Source organism: Ricinus communis, chromosome 5 (assembly GCF_019578655.1).
Source record: "Ricinus communis isolate WT05 ecotype wild-type chromosome 5, ASM1957865v1, whole genome shotgun sequence".
Lineage (NCBI taxonomy): Eukaryota > Viridiplantae > Streptophyta > Magnoliopsida > Malpighiales > Euphorbiaceae > Ricinus > Ricinus communis.
The window spans coordinates 17,671,000-17,692,965 of NC_063260.1; the positions used below are offsets into that span (position 1 = coordinate 17,671,000).

Here is a 21,966-nt window from a genome sequence, read left to right on the forward strand (position 1 = left end):
ACCACAACTAACAACTCCTTCTCAGTGGTGGTATAATGCTCTTGGGCATCCGTCAACATCTTGCTAGCGTAATAGATAGGTTGGAACTTCTTCTTAAACTGCAGTCCAAGAACATCTCCAACTGTAAAATCACTAGCATCGCACATAAGTTCAAAGGGCAGCCCCGATCAGGTGAAACAATGATAGAAGCTGTGGTTAGTAGCTTTTTCAATAACTCAAAAGCTTGTAGGCAATGAACATCAAACACAAAAGGCACATCCTTAACAATCAATTGAGTAAGAGGCCTAGCTATCTTAGAAAAATTTCTAATGAATCTCCTATAAAAGCCAGCATGCCCAAGAAAGCTCTTAACAGCATTAACAGAACTAGGGTGTGGAAACTTTGATACGGTCTCTACCTTAGCTCTATCTACCTCCATCCCCTCATGCGAAATCTTATGCCCCTTTATAATACTCTATCTCACCATAAAATGGCATTTTTTCCAATTAAGAACCAAGTTTGCCTCAACACAACATGCAAGCATACGCTCTAAATTAGATAAACAATGTGAGAAAAAGTTACCAAACACTGAGAAATCATCCATGGAAACCTCCATAGACTCCTCAATCATATCGTGGAAGATCGCCATCATACACCTCCAAAAAGTAGCAGGTGCATTGCATAAACCAAACGGCATCCTTCTGTTTGCGAACGTCCTATAGGGGCAAGTAAAAGTTGTCTTCTCCTGGTCCTCAAGTGCAATTGGTATGTGGAAATAACCTGAAAAGCCATCAAGAAAATAGTAATACATATGGCCCATTAGACACTCAAGCATCTGATCAATGAATGGAAGGGGAAAGTGGTCCTTCCGGGTTGCATCATTAAGCCTCCTATAATCGATGCAAACCCGAAAACCGGTTACCGTCGTAGTTGGTATTAACTCGTCCTTCTCATTTTTTATCACAGTCATCCCTCCTTTCTTTGGCACAACCTGCACATGACTCACCCAAGAGCTATCAGATATGGGATAAATCAAACCTAAATTAAGAAGTTTAATTACCTCCTTTTCTACCACCTCCTTCATGTTCGGGTTAAGTCGTCTCTGTGGCTGCACCACTGGCCTGAAACTATCCTCCATCAGGATTTTGTGCGAATAAAAACTAGGGCTGATTCCAGGAATGTCAGCAATCTTATATACAAAGACCGTAGGATACTTCCTGAGAGAGGATAAGGTCATCTCCTTCTCCTCAGGAGTCAAGTCTGTTGCAACAATAACTGGTAGCCTCTTTGCCTTATCCAAGTAGGCATAACTCAGGTGCTTGGGTAATTCCTTCAACTCTAGGACTGGGGGATTCTCAATAGAAGGTTTCACCTTCTGCACCTTTGACCTGTCAAGAGAAATAAACGGGACAGTAGAACGGCTGGCTCACTAGCCAGCAAACAAGCAAGTTGCTCCAACACTTTCTCGTTGGGTAACTCCTTTTCATCTCCCTGCAATGCAACCTATAAAGGATCATCAAACAAAATCTCCTATATATGAGACTCAACAACATCATCCAAGACATCCACAAAAAGTACAGTATCATCATGGTCTAAAGAATGTCTCATGGAAGTCGCTAAGTCAAAGGTGATAGTTTCATCATCTACCCTAAGTTGGAGCTTCCCATCACAAACATCTATAACAGCCCTAGATGTAGCAAGGAAAGGTCTACCTAAGATCAATGGCACAGTACTCTCACCCTCCATATCTATGACAACGAAATCAATAGGAAATATAAACTTGTCTACCTTAACAAGCACATCTTCAACTATATCCCTAGGAATTTTAATAGTTCTATCTACTAACTGAATGCTCATCCTAGTGGGTTTAGGCTCACTCAAACCAAGTCTATCAAATAAGCTAGAGGGCATCAAGTTAATACTAGCTTTCTTAGTCAGCTAAAGCACTACTAATAGGTAATTCACCAATAATACAGGGTACAGTAAAACTCCCTGGATCACGCCTCTTAATAGGCAGCTTGTTTTGTAGAATGGCGGAGCACTTCTCGTTCAGGGTCACCAATCCTAAGTTGATAGGAAATCATCATCTTAGCAACTATAAACCCTAATAACTAATGAGTTATGATACATATGGAATGCAAAAAGAACCCTCCAAGCAAGATAATTCCAAAACCCAAGGATCTCCTCAAGTGAAGTTAGGGAAAACTAGTTCCAACAATGAAACTAGCACTTAAATTCAACTCCAGACGCCACAAACCAAGTATGATTTGATAAGTTAAGAATCAAACACAAGATTTTGGTTAGAGAATGCCATAAACTAAAAAAAATTTGATAAGTTCAAAGTTCATGCAAGAACTTAAGCAAAAACACTCACAAAGAGCAAACAAAGATTATCATTCATCAATTCTATCTTACAAATGAATTTGGCTTTGATATTTATAGCCAAAAGAAAACAAAAGAACCTAAATGGATGTCTTTTGAGCTTTCCCACGTTTTCCCCTTTAATTCCCCTTAAAACTCGTTAAAAATGGTTGTTTTTACATTGATGGCGCTCATTTTGTAACTCTCAAATGACAACTAAACATGTGCACTCATTTGTAACTCCACACACAATACATATAACTCACACTTAATAAAATAATCTTTAATTAAATAAAGATAAACTAAAATAATTATTTAAGTCAAAATCCAAAAAGATAAGAACCCTTATAAATATGAATTAAGTCTTAAAGCCTAATCATAGTCAAATGACTTTTATTCTTCGAATGGACTGAATGCTTTGGACCCTTGTTTTCATGCATGAGTTGCATTTCCATTTTAGACCTTTTGGTGCATGCCTTCGTAATGGAATCTCATGGCATCCTTGATTCATATCACAAGTCCTTCAACTTCCTCTTATTGCTCAATATTTCCTTCAAGAATTTTACGTACTTCAACATCTGTGAAATAGCCTCAACAAAAGGAAGGTTAATGCGAAGTTGTTTAAAAAGGTCTAGAAACTTACCAAATTGCTGGTCAATCTTTTCCTGCTTCAGTCGAGCAGGATATGGGATAGGTGGCTGGCACTCTCTCATAAGACTCTTCTTTTTATCCTCAGCTCTCACAGGCTCTATCTCCTCAAGCTCTCGCTCCTTTCTGGCAGGCTCATCCTGCACAACAACATTATCATCATCAGCTACAGGTAAAGAACTAGATAACTACTTACCTGATTGCAAGGTGATAGCCTGGTAGTGCTCCCTCGGGTTAGAGTCTGTAGTGCTGGGGAGTATCCTTAGCTATCTCTCAGCCAACATCTTAGAAATCTGGCCTATCTGGTTCTCTAAATTATGAATGGAGGCCTATTGATTTCTAAGTGCACTGTCCGTTTGTTGGAATCTATTGTCAGTAGAGGATACAAATTTCATCACCAACTCCTCGAGATTGATCTTCTTCTCCTGAGATGGAGGTAGTTGGGATGGACCAGCCTGCTACTGGGGCTATTGCTCATACAATCTCTGAAAACCTGGTGGTCCCTAGGCATTATTATTCCTCTAATTGAAGTTGGGATGATTGCACCAATCTGGATTGTATGTGTTGCTGTAGGGATTGTTCTGTTATCTAGGTGCATTACCCATATAGTCTACATGTTCAAGGTCAGCAGAAACAATAGAGGATGAAGAAGGAGAAGAAGTGGAAGGTAAAATAAACATACCTCCCACATTATAGTTTGCACTGTAGTGCAGGCCACCACAGAACTCGCAGCTAATCTGTGCTGTATGAACCGACATTTGGAGCTGTTTTATTTTCTTGCCTAAGAGCTCAACTTGAGCTGCCAAGGCTATTGTAGAATCTAATTGGTTAACCACTCTCTACTTAATTGGCCAACTCCTATAAGATTGCCATCGGTAGTTGTTTATGGTCATCTCCTCTATCAGATTTTGCGTTTGCTCTAGCGTCTTACTATTCATGGCCCCACTTGCTGCAACATCTACCATATGCCTAGTAGCAAGGTTCAAACAACTATAGAAAGTCTGAACATGCATCCATATTGGTAATCCATGGTGTGGGCAATATCGTAGCAAGTCCTTGTACCTCTCTCAGGCATCATACATGCTCTCGTCATCGAATTACACAAAAGAAGATATGTCATTTCTCAATTTAGCAATTTTAATAGGAGGAAAGTACTTATATAAGAACTTCTCAGCCAAAGAACTCCATGTTGTAATAGTGTTGGCTGGGAATAACTGTAACCATCTCTTTGCTTGGTCCCTCAAAGAAAATGAAAACAGCCTCAATCGAATGGCATCATCAGTCGTTCCATTTATCTTGAAGGTATCATAGATTTCCAAAAAATGGCTACGTGTGTGTTTGGGTCCTCGCTCGGCAGTACCCCAAATTGTACACTATTCTAAACCATTTATATCACGTTCGGCTTTATCTCGAAGTTATTGGCTGCCACAAGTGGTCGCACTATACTCGTCTGTGTCCCTACAAGAGAAGGTCTAACAAACTCGTACATTGTCCTGTTCTCATCTGCAGCCTGATTGTTGTTGTTGTCTCCCATCTCTGCTGGTATATTCACAGGGGCTTCAATCTCTATCTGCGCCTCCTCTTCTTCTTGCATATGCTTCCTCAAAAGATGGAGGGATCGCTCTAGTTCAGCAAGAGGGTCTACAGGAGTAGGATTAGAGCTCCTGGTCATAAACTACCTGAAATTAAGAGGCAGCAACCAAAGAACACAGAAATGAATAAAAGAATAAAGAATCAAAAGAATCAAAAGACAAAAAACAAAAATGGCTAGAGTAACATAACCACAAATTCACTCTAGTTCACACAAAGAGTTCCTCGGCAACAGCGCTAAAAACTTGAGCTTTTTATGCAGCTACGATCTAAGGTAGTGAACCTATCGAAACAGACTAGCACTAATGGTGAGTATCAATGTCGTATTCTCGGGAAAAGGGTAAGTCTAGAACTACTCCAGCGTCTTATGTTAGCCTTATGTTATTTAACCTTAACTAATAGTGAAGAAATTACTAATCTATGATTAGGTGCAAGCTAAATAATTAGTTAAACGCCAAGCAATCTGCAAAGGTTTAATGAAACAATCAAGAAAAGAAAGCAAACCCAATAGGGACCTAACCTAGTTGGATTTTAATAAAGGTAGAAATTAGATTGATTACCAATTATTGTCAAGACCCCACCCGTGGGCCCGTGACCGGCACTAGGGAATGGGTAGGCTTAAGGCCACCGAAACCCGTAGTAAGCCTGACACTCACTGATTTAAACAAATCTCATGTCAAATTAATATTATTAAAACCATAAATTATCTTAATAGCTACATTCTACATAAATACTTCGGTCTGCCAGAAAAACTAGGCGAGACCTGAAGCTCAGAAAATTTACAACTGATACATTTACTATTACTACTGCGGAGAATCTAAGATTTACCAATTTACATACCAAATCAAATACATCACCCGATGATGAAGGAGTCGGGTTACTGAATAAGAGTCGCGGGAGAACTAACGGTCACGAATCTGAAAAAAAAATAAATGGAGACTGTCAGTCTCGAGAGTGAGTTAAAATCAAATAATCTAGGGATTATTGCTTCTTCTCAGAAAACATAGATTATTCAAATCAGTATATCAAACCATACTATAATCATACCCTACTATTTCCTTCACATAAAATATTAATCATTCGAATCAATATATCGACCATGCACGTAAATACAATCCATATTATAATCATACCATAATAAATAAATAAATGAATAAATAAAAATATATTTTTACTTTTACGGGACTAGTGGCTCGGTAGAACCCTAACCCCAAATTCTAATAGCCTTTCGGCTCTCTTAATCCAACAGTGCAAGCCCGGAGAGCAAGCTCGATCGGGGGTCCTTACCTCCGACTGAGCACTTGAATTCCAAATAAGCTCGCCCCGGAGAGCATCGCTCGATCGGGGACCTTAACTCCGGCAATCAATCGAACTCGGCCAGAGCAATGCTCGATCGGGGCAAACAAATCCATAATAACCTTATGTCCATGATCATTACAAGTGCGCGCGTCTGATGTAACCCATCAAAGTGGCATGTTCTACAAGCCACATTTCCCAATTCGCAATCATCACATATAATAAATATCATTATCTGATGAACTCAACCAACACATATCGAAATAAAGATTAAAGATTTAAGGTAAAACAACGTGCAATTTGTGAGGGGAAAAATAATAACGTTTATCTTATTATAACATACTAATAATAATATTTATATTATTTCAAATATTAATAATCAAGTGAAATCATTTATTTTGCGATACTAATAATCATATTAAGCACAAATTCTAAATAGCATATTAAAATCAGACTAGCAACAGCGCAAAGATTAAATGACTTTAACTCACAGGATTGGGCGACCTCCTAGCTCTGCTCCGGTGCCTCGGTTGGAGCGAGCCAAACAGACAGATCTAATCACGGAAAACAATTTATCAAAATGCTGAAACAATCGATCTTTAATCCTAGGACTGACTGTCTAAGAATCTCGACTCGGGAGAACTCTACCGAAAATCCGGCAGAACCTCCCCTACAACACGAACATTACCCCCCGTAAAAACGGGTCCAGGGCCTGCCAGAAAAACACTCCAAATGTCCAACAATTTAAACAACAGGAGTCGGGTCCCCAAACTTCACTATTTCCCGACTCCGCCACATAGCACAAAATACGAGGCAGGCAAACTGACAGACAATTATTTTTTACTCACAAAAATCATCAAATACTCAATATAAACCATTAGACACAATTAAACCAAGAATTCCAAAATTAACGGGCCAAAGATAATTACAGGGCGCTCGGTCGCTCGGTCGACTAGCCTCGGAGTCCGATCGACGATCCGAATACACCATCGGACTCACAATGACGGCGATGGCGATCCCTCGCCCGATTTTCCGATCCGACACTCGATCGTTCGGAGAGATTTGCGGACGATCTCGACCGTCGATTCGCAAACGAAGCCCCGATCGCCCACGAAACCAGTGCCATCGCGAAGCTTGAGCAGAGGGAGAGTCGGGATACGTCCTCCGATCGTCCATCCTCCACCGGATCTCGGAAAAGCCCAAAAGCGGGCTGCCTCCACGGAACTCTCCTCCGGCCACCAAAATCGGCCGCCGCTAAAAGGAAGCTCTCCAAGGGACTTGATCGCCACCGAGATCGGCCGGAAGGCCACCGAACGGGAACGAGCCGGCCGCCACACGTCACGCGACTCCGCCTGCTGCTGCTGGCCGACGCCGGCCAGATCGCACGCCCCGGCCGCCTGACGACGCACCCTCCTCCTTCTTCTCAGCGACACCCGTTTTTTTTTCTCTCTCTTCCTCTCTTCTTCCCCGATTTCTTTCCCTTCAATATCGACATTTGACCCCTGAACTTTTCCTTATTGCAATTTGGTCCCTCAACTTTCTTAATTACTTACAATTAAGCCCCTAACTATTTAATTTGGGCCAAATTCGAATTATTGAAAATACACAATTACAAAAATACCCCTGACCGACATATTTATTTACAAAAATACCAAGCTCACAAATTTCCATTAAAACCCCATAAAAATAACATTATACTTTCAATCCTTATTCCAAAATAAATTTCCAATTTAGTCCTAACACACAATTAAATTAAATAATCAATTTCCAACTTAAAATTTAATACTACTAATCAATTATAATACCAATTTTTTCAAAATTCTTTTATAAAAACATCCTTTATAATTTCTTCCAAAATTTTCCAATATATAATTTTACTTATATAAATATGCATTTGGGAAAATTTGAATAACCAAAATATAATCATTTCTCAAATAATTTACTTGAATAATTTCTTAAAATTTCAAAGTAATTGGGTATAGAAAATAACTCATTTATTTGATTAATATTAAATTTTTTTCATTAAATCATTTCAAATTAAACCCAATAATAATGAAGCTAAAATTAACTTAAATAAAAACTCATTATTAAATATATAAAAAATTCCGGGTGTTACAATTATGATTACCCGTGACCGAATTCTAAATTGAAGTTGAGTTCCCTCTCGAGAACACCGAATTTCTAAACCTAATAACCTAAACGACGAAATCTTTCCTAACAATTGATTTTAGGTTAGCCTTAAGATTAATCCACTGCTATTAAGAGTTGTTAATTCTTAATCCGACTAGTTAATTACCATTGTCTCTAAGTGACTATTAACCAGTTCTTGCTATTCGAAATTCCAATTACTAAATAAATTTTTCAATTACAAAAAGCAATCTAAAGAACATAATTCACAATGTCTCATGAATAATGCAATATCTTATTAATACTGAAAGCAAGAAGAATGCAAGAATTGATAATCAAAATCTCATAAACATGAAGTGCAATCTAACAAACAAAGGAACCCCAATGGATTCAACAGCTCTATCTACTTATGCTAATGAATAAAACAAAATAAAGAACAAATGCATAAGAGAAAATTGGAAACATGTACACCCTTCTTCTGCAAATCAGGTGAACAGTCTTTAATCTCCAAATCTGAATAATGAGCCTCGAATTGCCTCTTGAATGTCTCAAATTCCACTCTTGATCTTCAATGTGATGCTTGAACCACTGAAATCCGTCCTTAAATGTGTGAAATGGTCTCCCAAAGTCGAGCGTCGAAGTCTGGAAAGAGATGGCCCGCATGTCTATATGAGATCTAAGGTCAGAAATGCAGAACCCCTAAAAAAAAGCGAAATAGCCTATATAATTATCTCAACACGGTCGTGGTCAAGCCCGTGCTGATCAGCACGGGCCGAGTCCAGGCCGTGCTCAACCTCCGAGTCCAAAAATCAATTCTTTGCTCCCTAACCACGGGCCATGCTAGAGACTGTGGTGGCCTCGAAAAGCGTGCTAAAAAGCCATATTTGAAGATCAAAGGCCAATGGTTAAGCATGGCAGAGTCCAGGCCGTGCTTAACCTTGAAATACGAGCCTTTGTCCAATTTTGATGAATTCGAGTCCGTATTCACACATATCGCCCTGAAACACTGATAATGTTCATCAATGATCACCTGAAACATGAAAGGAACTAAAACACAAGTGATTCTGGCATAAAACAAGATAAATATGCACAAAAATGCAAGTAATTAGGCATATAAACATGTGTAACACAATGCATATCAGATATAGTAAGGGTGATATGAAATTAATAAGTTATCAATAAAGAATTCATTATCTAAGGTTATCATGGGAGTTATCCTGATGATTCTTGATATAGTTTAACATAAAAATTCTTGGACAAAGTTTTATAATGAAGATTATATATGCAATCATCAAAAACAAATATGGTTGGTTCAATTATATATTTGACACTTGCATCCATACTCTATGAATCAATTGGGATAAAAGGACTTTGAAATGATTGCTTTCCATTGTAAGATTGTTCAATATAAAGGTTGATAAAGTTAATTAAAAAATTAACAGTAAATTAAAAGAATTTAATTCATAATTCATATTTATTGCCAACATATTATGTACCTTTTAAGTTACACACAAATAGACTTTAAGTAAGGATTAAAATAAGACTTAAAGCATTGGATTTAAGCTTATATATATTGGGTCTAATTAAAAGGTTAATTAATTAAGAGCTAATGGGTCTTGTATAATCGACTAAGATTGATTTAACTATCCATAGAGTAGTTCTTATATTAATCAAATTCAAATTAGAAAAAGAAAGCCCAATATAAAGTAGATTAAAATTCATAGAATTTCTAATTTATTAAAGACTTTGATTAAAAAGTAATATATATATATATATATATATATATATATTTATGGAGATGTATGGGGCATCAAGGATGATGCTCTTATGAAAAAAAATCCTATGTGAATCAATCAATTATTAACTCATCTCCTTGCTTGGAATTAGCATTCAATAATTCATCATTTTTACTTTTTCTTTCTAAACGTTGTTTAACGAGATTTTTGATTGAAAGCTCATGTGGATCACTAAAAGAGGCCGATCAGTTGAGTAACTTTAAAGTGCATCCATTAACCTTCATGAATCACTAATCAACTAAGAACAAGAAGTTCTCTATAGAGGCCGAACTCCCTTTGTAAGCCTTCTTGGCTTTTTGCTTATTTTGTATTGATATGACCATGACTATTTTACATTAATGAGATCCTTAACAAAAATTGAAATTTTTTTATTTTGCTTCTTTTACTCCTTTCCTTATGTTTAATATCAATTTCCAATAGGGGGAGAGGGGGAATGGTTGAATTAGTGTATGATAAAAATTTGGCTAATTAAAGTAAGAAGAATGAAATAAGAGTTTATAGTGGCTTGTGTGTTAACTAATCCTACATCCATTCACAATCTCCAATTAGGAATTCACTCATTCAATATCACTAATCATAAGGAGTTTTCTTAATCTTATTCCCAAACTTAGTATTTAGACTTACACCAACTTGTACAACTTGTATTTATGCTAACACAATCTTACAAGCGTTATTTACTCACTAGGCTAACTTTTAAACCTTTTGCATAGTGTGTTTTAAGCTTACACTAACTGTAAATAGCTTTCAATGCTCTTAAACAACCAAAGAGTACTAAAAGTATAGAAAAATTGATTACAAAAGGTGAGAAATCAAAGTGCAAGAAGTTGACCTCTAATGTGGTTGTTCATCCATTATAAATAGCCTTTGGAAAGGGTATTTATAAAATTAAATCTCTAAAGAGTCATTACAAATTTGTAATAGACCAAATCTTCCTTATTAGCTTTATATCATCTAATAAATGGGCGATGTTAGCCAATCATGGTTACTACAATCAAATTAAACTTGAGTCCTTGAATAATGGTTGTGAATTCTATATGAATGTAATGACTAGTGAACACGTGGCTCTCTTTAACATTAGTCTTTAATGTGACAATTGGTGATTTCTTGACTATCATGATTTTCACAGTTATAAATCATCTTTCACATGCAAGATTGCTATTGCGATGAAGGTTGTGATGCTTATTGAGATTTTAAGCTCCTTCAACCAGTTCGCACATTACCTCTTGATCAAGGCCGTGATCTCCATTATGACTTTCTACTTTTTTACATAAGTTGTGATCGTGAAGATTAAGTTGTAGTCACAACTTGTGCTTCTTGGTCGCAACTTAGGGAATTGCCTTGTTTACTTAAAATTTGTCTAAGTATAGAGGTTTCTAAGTAATGGAGACTTGAATTTCTATATGAAAAATACTTAGCAAGGATATTATAAACTTTTGATTTAATTGTCAAGATAAAAAAAAGGGTCCATCAAATTGTAAAAAATAATAAAACTAGGATAAAATAAATAATAATATTAATATAAAAAAAGTAACAAGCTCTTCATTGAACTGAATTTGAAGGCATACAATATATTTGATCAAGTCATACATGCCAAAATGATGAATATAGAAATGAAAGATGAAAAGGAATATGAAATTAAATAAAAGAAAAGAAGACAACAATAGAGAAAGAAAGGCCAAGGTTTCAATATTTTTCTTTGAGTTGTTGGGTGGCCATGGTGAAGAAGAGGCAAAAAGAAATTATAGATGGATGGAGGGTTCTCATACCATATAAAGAATAATAGTAAATAAGGTATTATAATATATATATGGGAAATACTAGAAATTATACATGACTAAAACAACTAAAAGTATAAGAGTTACATATCAATATAAATACATAGAAAATATTATCCTTAACATTCCAATACTTTAAGACAAGCTTAAAGATCTTGCTTTTCCTAAATCTGGTTAATGTCTAAGTAAAGGTGATGAAAAAGTCACTAATTATTCTCTAATTTCTTTATTTTAGTTCTCCATATATTTGAGAATCTTTTTCTTAGAAAAAGCTCGAGAAGCGTCCTACTTGCTTGATCAACCTCTTGAGGAGAAATCTCCACTCTAGCTTCTCCCTCCTCTTCATAAGATGTGTGTTCTTGCATAGCCTAAGAATAGTTTGGCACTTGCTAAACCGTTGGTTGCATTTGCATGTGGCATAAATTTTACAAAACTCTTATTATTTATGTACAATTATTAACAACATGACTTGAATATTATAAAACTAATAATTAACAAATTCTTTAAAACATAATAGATGATTAGGGAATCAAGTAAACAAATATGACTGCTGCAATGACCCAAATATGGCTTTGTCTAAATAAGTGTAATTACCATTGTAATAGTTTATTTCTAATTTCTCCTTTTGAGCAATTATTTTTATGATGACTATTACATGTATCCTGTATTTTTTTTCCTTTTATATTATTATTTTGTGACATCTAACATTTGTACTTCTAATTTTCTATTTCATAATTTTATATCAAAAAATATTTTCGTTCAATATTATGTATTTTTTTATATTTGATATGATATACAAATTATTTCATTATATTTTATTGACTACACCAAGATTTTTTTTATATTTTGATAAAACTAATTATCATCTCTAGTTAAATTGAAAAAATGAAATATAATTTAATTCTTAAATACTTATTAAGTACCAAATTCACTTGAAATTATTTTCTTTTACCAAGTTAGAGTAAATATTTAGCTTTTAGTAAAAAATTCAATTCTAGTGTCAACAAAAATAATAATAAAAATAATATATTTAATTAAAAATATTTATATTATTTAATATTTATAAATTAAATAAATTAGAAATTTAAAATATTGCTAAATGTAAGCGCCTTTTTTATTTTATTAGGATTAAATTATGCTAAAAGTTAGAATAAATAAATGAATTAATTTATTAAAATAAAATTTTATCTTAAATAGATTAAAAATTGAACAAATTTAATACCTAATAATAAATTTAAAAATTAAATTAAAATTTCTTTATTAATTTAATTTTTTAACTGTCTTGAATTTGGATAAAAGTAGTAATTGTTATTTTCTAAAATATAAGGATGAGTTTCACTGTAATAAATAAAACATAAAAAATAATGTGTGTTTTAGATAAAAATTCAGGGGTTAATAGTTTTTAACTTAACTACAAAACAGCCACTCATATCTACTTAATAATTATTTAATAAAAATTTAAATAGAATAATTTCTTGATATAAAATTATAAAATAGAAAAACGAAAAAAAAAATCTAATTATAAACGCTAAAGCGTAACTAATGTAATATAAACAAAATATAGGGGCAAATAATAATCACTCCCTAGTTTTCATTACTTATCCATTAATCCAATAGGTTTAATTTGGAAGAATGTCATTGATCAAACAGGGTACAAGTATGCAGGTATGCGCGGCTTTGCTAGTGCAACCAGTGATTTAGCAAGTGCCAAACTATTCTTAGATTCTTCAAGATCAATGCTTATTTCAATAGGAGACGCACTCCAACTAAATCCTTGAAGAAGCCTAGCAAATAACATTACAGTAATTGAAGTTCCCAATATGATGCCTGGACAACCTCTCCTTCCTGTACTGAATGAAAACAAGTGCAAATCAGGCTCTGTCAACATCACTGGAGAACCATCAATCTTGAGATTACGCTCTGGTCTGAATATGTGTGGTTCATCCCAATTCTTGGGATTCCGCCCAAGGCCAACACCGCTAAGCAAGACATGGCTGCCTTTCGGAGTTGTATCCACTATAGAGACATGAGGAACATTGAATCCGCAATGGGGTGGAGGTGAAATGCTTCTTTAGCACATGCCTTTATGTAATTAAGCTGCAGAAAATCTGATTCTTGGACTAATCTCTCTTTTCCAACAACTCTATCAAGTTCTTCTACTGCTTCCGTAAGAAGCTTTGGTTGGTTTATCATCTCTGCAAGTGCCCATTCTAAAGCATTCGATGGATTATCTACCACTGCCATCATTATGTCCTGCAAAAATTGACTGTTGATATTTAGCTTTATTGATACGAGTTGGTGATAACTATAGTAATTAAAATGAAAGACAATGAAAATGCATACAACTAGTAATCTTCCTTATATGCATATTAGATTTTAAATGAACAGGGCAACAAGTAATTTTAACTAAAAATAAGAGGGCAAAAAAAAAAACTTTTCCTGTAATTATTCTATAAGCATTTGAGAGAGATAAAGCGTTTACAGTAATTTGAGCTTGAATCTCTTTTGTTGAAAGCAAAGAGTTGCCATTGGCGTCTTCTATATTTATGAGAACATCGAGCAAGTCATCCACTTCCACCTTGTCCCATCCCTCCATTGTTGAAGCCTCTCTTCAATTATGGGATCTTGATATTTTTTTATGATCCCAATAGCATCCTTCAATAACTTCTCATGACCATCCAAATCAAGCCATATCAAGCATGGCATATAATCAGACACATAAAATGCATTGGTATAAACAAGGGCTGTAAAAGTCGCATCAATATGCTCTTTTTCCTCAACATCAGGCCCTCCATCCTTCATTCCCTCCCCAAAGAACCTCTTGTTAAACGCCATCTTCCTTATTACATTTCTACAGTAGTGTTGTGATGTGATTCTCACATCAACTAATCCACCTTCCTCGGCAGTCTTGCGTTGGTTATACACATAATGAACAAGGTGATCAGCTTCTTCAAGTCTTTTCCCGTATAACCATTTATATTTGGCCGGAGAAAGAATTCTGTTACCAGGGCTCTCTTCATTTTCTTCCGTTGTTCTCCTAAGGGCGCTAGACTCGTTGTCAAGTAACCTCTTGAAGTGAGATGGGTGGACATGGTCGAAGGTCTGCTTGCAAAAACAGCATCCTGCGGTTTCAAGAATTCGCGGGTAATCTCAGGAGAAGTGACAGGAATCACATGAACATTGCCAAGACGGATACAAGCAATTCCAGTGTTCATTTCTTCCATGAGCTTGTGAATCCACCGGAAGGTTGGCCTATTTGTTAGCATTGGCCGTAGGCATCCTACAACAGGCCAAAGTTTTGGGCCAGGAGGTAGTGAGAGTTGCTTGGCTCTTTGGCATTTTAGTTTCTGATTTATCAACAAGCGAAATAAGACCATCGCTAAGAGAAGAATTAGGTGTGGGGAGCTCAATGAAGTTGTGAGAAAGCCAATGGCAATGCTTACAGAACATAGTGTGCCTTGAAGTGGAGCTAGTATAGTGCAAGAGATTACAGAGGTTGTATTCTCCATGGACACTAAACTCTCCATTGACGTTAACATGCTGTTTATAATTTAAAATGGGAAAACGACTATCAAATTCTGCAGAATGTGCACATAACCTGTCTTTTATTTGAAGCACTTTGGCCTCAAAATCTATCAGTATGCTGTAGCTATCTCTCCATTCAGTAGAGTAAAGGACTACATTTACATTGGCCTTCTCTACGCTAACGTGTTTATATATCTGGTGATGAGATAATATATATGTGGTGTTTATTTAAAGAGGAGAGAAAAATTGTTCAACTGCAAAATAGACAAGTAATCAGTTACTATAAACTAAAACACAAGATTGAAAAATTTACAGTTATATCTATATAAAAAATAAAATAAATATAGGAATTAATAAATATTTTTATTTTTATTTTGTTTTTGGTATCTGTAAGTATATAAATTTTTATTTTATTATGAACTAATTACAAGAAAAATCATCATTTTTAACACTTTTTACCAATGTAACACAATTTTTTAAGTTTGGCAATGTTAAATACTAATTTTATAATATTTCTAATTCAAAATATGAATTAAAAAATTTAATATAATCTCAGCGATATGGTGTTGGAATTGACTGAGCTACTCTATATCAACTCCATATCAAGAATTCAATATTTGCTTAATTATAAAGAAACTCATTAACTTTCAATTCTTTTATAATTTTATAATGACTTCTAATTATGATAATTTAATGCATAACTTTAAATATTTAATTATTTAGAATGTGATTCAATTTGAATAAAAAATTATAAATTTAATTACAATAAAAAATAATTTTTTTTGTAATTAACGTAAAATATAATTTCTATTAAATTCTATATTTAAAAACTGTAAATTTTAATTAAAATATGTTTATCTATAATTTATTTCTGAATTAATTACTATTTACTCTTTGAATTTATATCTAACTTATTAGTCAATACTTGTATATTATTTACTATATTAATTTTTTTATTTATATTTAATTAACTAAATATACTCTTCGGTGTTACAGTAATGATGAATGAAAGGTGAGGTGGATTAATTAAGAAAATTCATAAGCTGAAAAAACAGATTTGCAAATGAAGTGGGCAAGACCATCTACGTGAACTTCCAGTTCAGTTCGATAATTGTAACTAATTGTAGTTTCTTATAATTGTCACAAACAGTTAAATAGAAATTCTTTGTAACAGAAATATTATCCAGAAGTTAATAAGAATTTCTCGCTCTATCTTCTTCTTGATTTCCTCTCTCTATTCTTTCTTTTCTCCCTGCATCTTCTTCTTCCTTCTACTCAACTTTAGTTCTTCTCTCAATATGATTACGACCTCTAATAATCCTAGCAACTCGGTATTAGACGTCGATCCGGAGGATGAAACAATTGCTTTTGTGATTACTCGAGCGCGTAAGAATAAAGCAGGCATAGGTGTTGATTCTTCTCATACTCCAACTCCTTTGGAGCAGCAACTAGAACTTTGGGAATCGAAGCTTCTTTCATTATCCCAAGAAGTTAAAGAGATTAATGATGTCAGTACTAGACGATTTGAAGCTTTGGAGGTAAATAATCAGGCATTGAATATGAAAATGGACCAAAAATTTGACTAGATGATGGAGATGCTTACTTCATTAGCTAAAGGTAAAGCCGCTGCACCAGAGGTCACTTCTTTTCAATCTATGCCTGTTTTTACCACCAGGGGTATTTTATCTAGTCCTAGAACTCAGGAACTGGGCGAATCTAGTACTCAGAGACCTCATTTTAATGGCCCTAGGAATATGAAGATTGATATTACTCAATTTGATGGCTCGAATGTAAGGAATTGGGTTAGGAAATGTGCTAAATATTTTTATTTTTATGGTCCCTGAGCATTCAGTAGTGCTCTTTGTCAAAGGTTTGGTGAACTGGGGTCTGGATAAGTTACTGAATCCTTTCATAGACTTCGACAAGATGGGTCAGTTAATAATTATAAACCTCAATTTGAGTCATTAAGATCTCTAGTTCTTTAAGTATAATCCCAGTTTTACAGAAAATTAATTTATTGCTGCCTTCTTGGGGGGATTAAGGGATGATTTGAGACCTACTGTGAAGATCTCTAATCCTCAAACATTACATGCAGCTTATACTCAAGCAAGATTGTTGGAGGAATCTTACAATGCACCGATAGCTAAACCCAAGCCATACTTTAAACCTTCTTATAGAACCAACAATTTTAACCCTTTTGTTTCAACACCACCACTGTCATCACCTATTTCTTATTCTAACACCTCTTCTTCCAACTTACCTATTAAACCCCCTTTTTTTGCCCCTTCAAATTCAGTCATTACTAAAACTGATTTTCGTAATATTCTTGTTGCTTATTATAAATGTAGAGATCGATACTATGTGAAGAATTAAACAATGTGTATATTTACTATGTTTAAGAATTCTGAAGCTTTTACAATGAGATGTTGATCATATATATATATATATGCAGAATATCAGTTGCCTACTTCTATTCTAACAGTTGCCTATAACGTCTAATTCTTTTAAGGGTAAGGTTGAAGTGACTTTTCCTGCATTGCTCCCTTTTTCCTGAGGTCTGTGATGAGAAGCCTGTACAAGCAAGCTTGCTTGTACAGTCTCTGAGACCCTCACTTTTTCTGTCTTGTTTCTTCTTTCTTCTTCAACACTCCCCCTCAAGGTGGGTTCGTATAAGTTTATTGAACCCATCTTGCTGAGAATTGTATGATGATTTAGTTTGTCAAGAGCCTTTGTGAATATGTCTGCTAGTTGTTCTTGACTTCTGACATATGGTGTCTTAATTTCTCCTTTTTGTACTTTTTCTCTGATGAAATGATAATCAACTTCAATGTGCTTAGTTCGTTCGTGAAACACTGGGTTTAATGCGATGTTAGTACATTTTCATAGGTTCGTCATTTTCAATTTTCATGTATTGGAGGACTTGTTTGATCCAAATAAGCTCACTAGTTGTAGATGCCATGGCTCGATATTCGGCTTCGGCGCTTGATCTTGCAACTACACTTTATTTTTTACTTTTCCATGTTACCATGTTTCCTCCTACAAAGGTGCAAAAACCTGTGGTTGATTTTCTGTCACAGCTTCCTGCCCAATCTGCATCAGAAAAACCAACTATAGAGTTAGAATTATTTTTCTTCATCCAGATTCTTTGACTTGGGATTCCCTTGAGATACCTAAGTATCCTGTCTATGGCTTCTAAGTGGCTGGTGCGGGGAGCATACATAAACTGACTTACGATACTTACTGCAAATGAAATGTCTGGCCTAGTAATTGTTAAGTAGATCAGTTTCCTACTAAGCGCTGATAGTGTCCTATGTTGGTTAATGATTCACCATCCTCTAGATTGAGTTTGATTTTAGTTTCCATCGGAGTGTTGGCAGGTTTAGCTCCTAGTTTCCCAGTTTCCTAGTTTCCTTTAATAGATTAAGGGTATATTTCCTTTGAGATAGAAACAGACCCTTGTTTGACTTTGCCATCTGTATGCCTAGAAAATATGAAAGCTGACCAAGGTCTTTGACGTCGAATTCTCTTTTTAGGCTTTGTTTGACATCCTCTATCCCTTGATCGTCATTTCCTGTTATTATAATATCATCGACATATACAAGAATAATAACAGTGTGTGTGTGTATGTATGTTTGACAAACATAGACGAATCAGATGCACATTTATTGAAGTTAATATTTAAGAGAAAGTGGCTTAGTTTGGCATACCATGCTCTTGGGGATTGTTTCAGTCCATAGATTGACTTTTTTAGCTTACATACCAGGGAAGTGTCTAATGTTGATTCATGTCCAGGTGGTAGAGTCATGTAGACTTCTTCTTCCAGGTTTCCTTGTAGAAATGTGTTCTTGACATCCATTTGAAATAAATTCCATCCCAGATTGGTCGCTATTGAAAGAAGGATTATAACAGTATTTATTTTTGCAACGAGAGCGAAAGTTTCTTGATAATCAACTCCGTAGGTTTGAGTGAATCCTCTAGCTACTAGTTTGGCCTTGTACCTCTCAATAGTTCCATCACATTTATACTTGATTTTGTATATCCATTTACATCTTACGGGTTTTTTGTTTGATGGTAGTGGGACAACACTCCAGGTATCATTTTTTTAAGGCTTGAAGCTCTTCTTTCATAGCTTTACACCATTTGGGGTTGGTATTGGCTTCGTAGAACGATGTAGGCTCAGGGTGAGTTGAGATCTTGCTTAGGTAGTTGCAGTATTGGTTTGATATGGAATTATAGGAAATAGAGTTCTGGATTAGATATGTTACCTTATGAGACACATAGTCTCTTAATTTTATAAGAGGTCTAGTTTGACGAGTGGATGTTCTCAAGGCAATTGCTTCTACTTGAGGTTGTTCTTCGAGTGCTGTATCTTCTCCCCCTGAAGTAATTGGCCTTGAGACTGGAGATGACTCCCCTTGGAGGGGATAATCCTGTTTGTGGCTACTAAGAGAAAAATCAGAGTTATGCGGAAATAAAGACGTGCATGGGCCATGATTATGAGGGGAGAGATCCCTGGTTTTATCTTTATAGTAGGGTTCAGTTTTGACAAACGAGACATCCCGGGAGATATAGGTTTTGTGAGTCGTAGGGTCATAGCATTTATACCCTTTTTATTTGGAAGAGTATCCTAGGAAAGGGTTTTGATAGAGCTTTTATCAAGCTTGTGTTGACGTTTGATGTGAACATAACAAACACAACCAAAGACCCGTATATGTCCTAATTCAATTTTTCGGCCTTTGAGGACCTCTAGAGGACTGAGGTGTTTTAATGTGGCAGTGGGCAATCTATTAAGGAGATAGGTGGCGGTTAAGAGGGCATCCGACCAATTAGTAGAAAGTACATTATTTTAAAAAAGAAGAGTATGGACAACATTAAGAAGATATCAATTTTTGCATTCGGAAACTCCATTTTATTCGGGGGTATTAATACAAGTGGTTTGATGCACAATTCTTTTTTGTTTAAAGAATGCGAAAACATTTTGGTTTATGTATTCCGTGCCATTGTCGAAGCGAAAAACTTTTAATTGGCCATTATACTGATTTTGAATGAAATTAAAGAACTCTTGGAAGCAAGAAAAAATCTCATTTTTTCCTTTTAGTAAATAAACCCAGGTGGTACGAGAATAATCATCAATGAAAGTAACAAAATATCAGAAATGATTATAAGATTCAATGGGGACAGGTCCCAAACATTCGAGTGTATTAAATCAAATGTTTTTTCAGACATACTAGATGATAAAGGAAAAGGTAAGCGAGTGTGTTTGGAAAATTCACAAACATCACAATTGCTAGAATTTAAGTTGTAAAAAAATAATTTGTTTAAAATATTATCGGAGGGATTTCCAAACCGCTGATGCATTAACATGCTAGGATTAGGGTTGGAGGACACAAGGCATTACTTAGGGGGATCATGGAGATAGTATAACCCATTTTCTAATTTTCCTTCACCAATCGTCTTCCCGAAAATTCGATCCTAAAATATGACTGAAGATGGTGAGAATATAACATTGCAGTTTAAATCATAAGTAATTGTGCCAATAGATAAGAGATTAGATTTAAAATCAGGCAAAAATAATATATTTTTAATGTTGGAATTAAATAAATTAGTAGTACCGTAGCCATGAATTTTGGCCTTGGCCCCATTAGCAACTGTCACATGTTGGGAGTCCCTGATAGAATTAGAATTGATTTCTTGTAATTTTGTGGATCCCAAGTCATATGATCTGTTGCAACTGAGTCAATAATCCAAGCATTTTGACAGATATTTATAATTTCTTGCAATGAATTTAAAGCGATTTGGGCCGAACCTGACCCACCGGGTTAATGCGAACCGAACCCATTAGGTTACTGAACTCATGCCTGAAGTTGGGCTAACATTTGTGTCACTTGGGCCTGGTGGGCCTGTTGGGCCTAAGTGAGAGCTGGGCCTGACCTAGTTGTAGGTGTGTGGGCCGGATCATAACTATGACTGGGCCGGGTTAGGAAGTCAGGTGGGCTGGATCTATATTGTTGTTCGGCCGGGTCAGGTGCTCGGGTCGGGTTGCTGCATGGCATTAGGAGTCGGGTCAGAGACTTGGGTCGGATCGAGAAAACCCTAGAGAGTCGGGTCAGAGCGTCATATAATTTTCCGCATATGACGCCCACACACCTCTCTCACCCTTTTCTCTAGGGTTTTCTTCTCTCATTCTTCTTTCTCCCTTCTTCACCCCTCATGCGCCGCTCCTCTTCTCCCATCCTCGGACTAGCCATAGATGAGGGTGCAGGTGCCAGCATTGATCGCATCGCTCGACTGTGCTCGGCCCTCCTCTCATTGTGCCTCCTTCGATGGCGTTGAAGCGACACGAGGTAAAAGCTTGATTTTCGGTGACATCGAGTGAGAGCGAGGAATTCATAAGAGTTCTTCGTGTCTTCTCGCTGAATAATCAGTATTACCATGTTGATCCTCGGCGGTTCAGTTGACAGGAGGATTTAGGACCTCAAGCTTTTATAGCTTGAGTCCAAACCTCCCAGGTAAGTGTAGACGAGGTCTTGCTCGGCTCTCCTTTGTGTTTCTTCTGTGTCTGTTGTTGGCGGTAAATAATTTTGGAGTTCTTCCCATCGAGTAAGAACTTTTTTTGCATATTCTGAACTGTTTTTTGTGCCTTGTGTGATTTTTGCTAATTCCTATTTGAGGTTGAAAATATGAGCAAAATTTTATTGATGGCCATACAGGCCTTTCATTTTATCCCAAATAGCTTTTGACAATTCGAGCAACATACAGAGCCTGGAGATTTGAGGCTCCATTGTGCTGGTGAGCAGCGACATGACCATGTGGTCTATCATTTGCCACTACTCCAGTCTTTCTACTTCATGCTCTGTTGGGGCTTCTGG

The 21,966-nt window shown here is 35.8% G+C and overlaps 1 non-coding gene and 1 pseudogene across 1 annotated transcript; one reads left to right on the forward strand and one right to left on the reverse strand.

The window, feature by feature from the left end:
* The first annotated feature begins 4,011 nt into the window (after positions 1-4,011).
* On the forward strand, positions 4,012-4,118 carry LOC112535226. The gene has a single exon (XR_003079401.1). It is a non-coding gene; the product is annotated as a small nucleolar RNA R71 (small nucleolar RNA).
* An 8,861-nt stretch (positions 4,119-12,979) lies between these two features.
* Positions 12,980-15,270, reverse strand: LOC107261429 (annotated as a pseudogene).
* Positions 15,271-21,966: the final 6,696 nt, after the last annotated feature.